Genomic DNA, 6,330 nt, shown 5'->3' with positions numbered 1-6,330 from the left:
GAGACGAAAGACCTGTACTCTGAAAACTATAAGACACTGATGAAAGAAATCAAAGATGACACAAATAGATGGAAAGATATACCATGCTCATGGATTGGAAGAGTTATTACCAAAATTACTATACTACATAAGACAATATACAGGTTCAATGCAATCCCTATCAAATTACCAAGGACATTTTTCACAGAACTTGAACAAAATATTTTAAAGTTTGTGTGGAAGCACAAAAGACCCAGAATTGCCTGTCCTTTCTATCACTTACTAAGTGAGGGGTATTGAAATCTCAGAGTATGACTGTGAACTTATCTGCTTTTCTTTGTGGTTCTCTCAATTTTTGTTTCATGTTTTTTTAAATGCTTACTTATTTTTAATCATTTCACTTTTTGGCCACACCCATGGCATAAGGAACTTCCCAGGCTGGGGACTGAACCCACAACACAGCAGCAACCTGAGTCACTGCAGTGACAACACTGGATCCTTAACCTACTTCTACACCAGGGAACTCCCTCTCCTCTCATGTTCTCTCCTGTGATATCTATCTGCTTTGCTTTCACCAAACTTTCAGCATTATCAGTTCAATTCAAGGAGCCTGGTGGCCTCCACTTCAGTTCCTTCTCCCTGTGTCATGGCCTGGAAATTCTTTCAAGGCAGTGACCTGGGATGTTATTTAGGCTAAGCACATGTGTTTCTAGAGATCATTGTCCTTCATTGCCTGAAGTTCTTGTCTTGAAAATCTTTTGTAGTGTATTTGGTTTGTTTTGCTTTTGCTTGTTTCAGGTATGAGGTAAATCAGTACCTGTTACTCTGTCTTGGCTAGAAGCAGTTTGCAGGAGAAAGTGGTGGGCATATGCTGCAGAACTGTCTTCATTGTTCTTCTTCCCCCTCTGCTCAGTGCTTCCTGCTCAGCTTTCATCTCTCTGTGTAGCCATCTCTTCCTTGAGAAAATCTTTCCTGGACGTAATCTACATCAACTTCTGTTATGTGATCATAGCAATCTCTGTATTATAGTACCTATCTGAATTTATCATTATTTGTCTTTATCTTCTACTAGACTTTAAGCTAAACAAGAGTCAGGGATCTTGTCTGTTTTAGCTGCAGAGCTTAATATCATGCCTTCCATATTATAGTTACTCAATATGTATTTGTTCAAGGTATGGATGAGTGAATGTCCAAAGTGCATGGTCCTTTATCTACAAAGATTACTTGTATATTTTATTTCTATTTTTCTCTTCTTCTGAATGCAGATTCTGTTAGGTCATTGAAAATGTGGGATTCAGTTCTTTCAGTGCAGCACTTCTTTTATTTCTGAGAGCTCCTTTTGTAGACCACTGATCTTACTTTCCATTTCTTTAATTGTTCTTGTAAATATAGCACTGATGATGGAGCATGGTAATGTGAGAAAAAAAGAATGTATACATGTATGTGTGACTGGGTCACCTTGCTGTACAGTAGAAAATTGACAGAATACTGTAAACCAGCCATAATGGAAAAAAATAAAAATCATTATAAACTTAAAAAAGTGAAATTACAGAGTATCAAAACATGGAGTGGCAATGAGAGCTCTGTATATTAAGGTACTGAGCACCTTGGTTTTAATATCTGAAGACATATTTGAACTTTTTAATTTATTTTCATGATGCATATATAAAAGTTTTATAATTGCTAACTTACCTTCCAGCGTTTTACAGGGAAGAAAACATCATTAGTATTGTGAAGTATGGAATTCTTAGAACAAATACAGTAAGTTCTTGACAATGAAAACTTCTAATAATTTAATGTATTTGTTTTTCCAAATAATCATTTTCATGACCATACCAAAGTCCACCTTATGGAAAACCTCATTACTTATTTAACAGATTGAATTTTGGTTGTTTTTCATTTGTTTGGGGTTTTTTTCCTCTTTTGGTTGTACTCATGGCATATGGAAGTTCTTAGGCCAGGGATCAAACTGGCAATGCACAGAGACAAGCCAGATCCTTAATACATGGTATCACAGCAGGAACTCCTTGATCCATATTTCTGAATTGTTGTCAAGGAAGATTATATTACTTTGCATTCCCACCCACAGACATATGAAATGGCCATTTTTCTCAAGACAGAATTTTTAAAAATATTTTTGAAGTTTTACTTTTAACATATGTGTGGATGGAATAAAAAGTAAAATGGAACATGATTGTTGATTTATTCAACATCTTTCTCCTATATAGATAATTTCAATGGTCTATGCTGAAGGCACATGTTACTATTTATTTTTTATTAATTAATATGAATGCTGTCTTGTTCCAAAAAGGGTTTAATATGACTTATGAAATATGTAATTATCACCAAGATAAGTTGAAAGTGTTGCAAAAGAAAACACATAAAAAGGGTAGGGCAGGGAGTTCCTGCTGTGGCACAGCAGAGTAAGGATCTGGCATTATCTCTGTGGTGATGTGGTTCAATCCCTGGACTCACATAGTGGTTAAGGATCTGGCATTGCCACAGCTGTAGCATAGGTCACAGCTGCAGCTTGGATTTGATCCCTGGCTCAGGAACTTCTATATGCAACAGGTGCAGCCACAAAAAGAAAAAAAAACATAGAGCAACAGATCTTAGACTTCTTAGCCTCATTTTGGATTATACTCATCTGCAAATGGATATTCTGTAAAAGACATCTACAGATGTTATCTTGCACTATAAATCATTTAGGGGTACCTGTAATAGTTCATGAAGGTTCAACTTCATTTCTAGTGAGCTTTTGAACTTGTCTCTAAACAACAGCTCTTTTTAAATAGTAACTATATTATCTGTCCTAATGGAAAACTAATTATGACTATGTGGGAAAAAAGGGTAGTTTTCAACTCTAATTTTACTGAATAATTTCAAAATTTCTTTCCTGCACTATTCACTAATTTCTATTGGTTAAAACTAAGCAGCAGATTTTTTTTATTGCTACCTTTCAAATATTTCTATCTTTATGAAGAGTCTGAAGTGACAAAATATGAAACCTAGAAAGGAAAAAAATGGAGAACATAGACATTTCATTAGTATATTAGATGAAGTATAGTATGAAGAACCAGATCATAAAATGAACTTTTTATTTTCTAACAAAACAAATTCTAAGGTAAGCACATTTAACTACAGATGCACCTTAAAACAAGAAGAAACGAAGAAATGCTAATATGTTGTATGAAGAAATTAGGATGCAGTTAAGAGAAAAAAAGGAATATAATGAAGTTTAAATGAAACAGCAACTTGAACTCACTCTCAAAACACTAAACATGGAATTAAGGACTGTGAAAAATAATCAGAACCAGGTAAGTTAATCTTTGGTGAAAATCTCATATTTCTAACACTATTTCATCTGTGTTATTGATCATATCCCTTTGATATATATTGTTTAAGTTTAAAACAAAAAGTTATTTCATCCTAAATATGAACTATGACAATTATAGTTTAAATTATTAATTTATGGCAGTTTTTGGCTTCTAATAGATGCTCTGTATATGTTTTATGAATGGCCAGAATGGAAGGTAGATTGAGCTTAATCATTAATATCATGTTTCGCATTTTTGGTCCATTCAACAAAGTAATATTCTTCTTTTTTTTTTTTTTTTTTTTTTTTTTTTTTTTTTTTTTTGGTTGCCCTGCAGCATATGCAGTTCACAGGCAGATCTAAGCCACAGTTTCAGGGAATAAACCTGCATCCTAGGGCTGCAGAGACACTGCCAATCCCATTGAGCCACAATGGGAACTCCAACAAAGTAATCTTATTAACTCAAATCCATGTGTGCAGTTTGTATTTCTGTTTGTTTATTTGTTCAACTTTGGGCTATGCCCAAAGCATGGAGAAGTTCCTGAGTCAGGGACTGAACCTGCACCATAGCAGTGACCTGAGCTATTTCACATATATTTCTATTTTAAACATTATAAAGAGGAAATGAAAGTTATTGCAGGAGCAAATAATCTCATGACATTCTAAGAAGCACAATATTAAATTTTACTTGATTCACCATTGGTGAAATGTAAGGCTTATTTTGTGTTTATATATTTATACTACAGAAGTAGATGTGGTTTGGTGTAGAGGACTCATGGTAGAAACAGAAGACCTGTGGAAAATCCTTCATCTTGCTTATATTTTTAATTTCTTCATTCCAGAATTGTCATAGTGAGTTAATTACTGTTTATAGAAGTTCTCAGTGATAAGATTTTTCAGTTATCAGCAGATGTAATATTTGTAACCGACTGTAAAAATATTAGGAAAGTGTAATATTTACGAAATATTCTCTGGAAAATGTTTTTTTAGAGAATTCAGTCTGTTTGAAATATGTACAGAGATAAGGCTCTCCCTGTAGGGTGGCCGTACAGGTTAGATACAATATGCAATTCTTAAGTGTCATCAGATGTATTAATCTTTTATTTTAAGCCTTCTGGGTTTCTTGTAATTCAGAGAAAGGCCTTTCTACTTCTGAGCTTCTTAAAAATCCTCTTGTGGTTTCTTTTTTATTTTCATGGATTCTTTGTCTTCAGTTAAATTTTTGAATTTTGGGGGATTCCTACTTGTGTAAAGTCTGATGGGTGTAGCCAACTTTTATTTTTTCCACTTGGATATCCCTTTACTGCAATTTTCTCATTGTATAAACATATATAGTCTAGTATTTCATTTCAGAAGAAATCATGTGTCAATTTATTGAGTACTAGCTAAAAGTCTCCTTTGTTTTACTTTTGTTTCTGTTATGAAAAATCAAAAAATCTGTTGGATAAAAAACACATGTTGCAGGATGGAATTGCCACATTAAAAGTGGAAATAGACACAATAAAAAAATCAGACCCAGGAAAAGGAAGAGAAATATTTCGAGGACTTTGAAATTATAAAAGAAAAGAATGATGAACTTCAAAAGACAATAAACTAAATAAACCATTAATAAAAAATAATTTTGCACTACAGTGGACAGCTTAATATTCTGACAGCTGAGAATACAATGCTAAGGTCTGAACTGGGGAATGGAAAACAAAATGAACAACTAGAAACAGAAATTGAATCATACCATTCTAGGCTAGCTACTGCCATATACGATCAAGAGCAAAGTCAGACATTAAAAAGAGACCTGGACCTTGCCTCCCAGAGAGCAAAAGATAAGTGCTTATGCTTACAGAACAAAATGAATTTGGATGAAAGATAACAATGAGATGCATTCCCAGCAATTGTCTAAAACTGAAAGTAATAAATTCAGTAGCCTAGAAATGGAGCTGCATCACATAAGAGATGCTCTCAGAGAAAAGTCTTTGGTGTTAGAACATGTACAAAGAGACCTAAGCCAAGTTCAGTGTCAGAAAAAGGAAATTTTACACGTGTACCAACATGAACAAGGCAAAGTGAAGAAATACATGGGCAAGCCAGAGTCCTTGGAGGAGAGATTATCCCAACTAGAGAGTGAAAACCTGTTGCTGCCACAGCAGCTGGATAACTTGCAAAACAAAGTCGACAGCAAAAAGAAAATTGTAATTAATATCCAGGAACAGTTTCAGGATACTGTGAAAAAAGTTCAAACTAAAAATGAAATCATTTAACACTGGAGGAAAGCAACAAGAAGTTAATGAATGGCTGTGACCATCTAAAAGAGAAGATGTATCAGTATGAAAATGAGAAAACAGAGAAGTAAGTATCCAGAAGGTGAGAGAATTCTCAGACATCCTGAAGAAAATTCAGAGTAATATTTGATGATGGCCACATTTGAATCCAGTTGAATATAAAAAATTATATATATAAAGCTATAAATCAACCTAAAGCACACCTTGTGTCCAGCAAACAAAAATTAGACCTGAGAGGTGCTATTTTGAGTAAAGGCATTGTGTCACCTATGAAATTTCAAGAGATTAAGTTATAAATTGTTAATAGATATAGACAGATATTAATAATTTATACTAAGATGATAATTTCAATCTTTATGTCATGGAATTGTAATATCATGATGGAGAAGATAAATGAAACACTCATACCTAAAATGGGTATTTTGATATTAAGATTCAGTTGTGCAGATGACCTTGATCGTCTGTCCCGGGTTTCCCCGGATGGACTGATGTATAGATGTTTTATCTCATAGTCCTTTTTCCTTCAGTAGCCTTTCATACCTTTTTCATGGATACAATGTTTTTTTATTCATGTCAATTTGAATTAAATTTGGAAAAAGTTCATTCTCAAATCATGTATTCTTGTAACCTCTCAACCCTTTAAAGCCATCTGCTTTTTAAAAATTAAATCATCATTTGGGACAAATGTGTTAAGTCTTAGCAAAACTGCATTTGATTTAATCTTCTACTGCTACTTATAATTTACTTTGAGCATTTTTA

At 33.7% G+C, this 6,330-nt stretch overlaps 1 long non-coding RNA gene across 1 annotated transcript in view; it reads left to right on the top strand.

Annotated features, from left to right (window-relative positions):
* Positions 1-6,330, top strand: part of LOC102160780 — a 40,950-nt gene continuing 34,620 nt past the window's right edge. The window contains exons 1-3 of the long non-coding RNA XR_002345106.1: positions 1-1,740; positions 3,124-3,296; positions 4,760-5,638. This is a non-coding gene — a long non-coding RNA (uncharacterized LOC102160780). The remainder of the gene's footprint in view (positions 1,741-3,123; positions 3,297-4,759; positions 5,639-6,330) is intronic.

Source organism: Sus scrofa, chromosome 6, assembly GCF_000003025.6.
Source record: "Sus scrofa isolate TJ Tabasco breed Duroc chromosome 6, Sscrofa11.1, whole genome shotgun sequence".
NCBI lineage: Eukaryota > Metazoa > Chordata > Mammalia > Artiodactyla > Suidae > Sus > Sus scrofa.
Note: the sequence above shows the minus strand (reverse complement) of the source record. Positions and strands in the feature narration are given on the sequence as shown.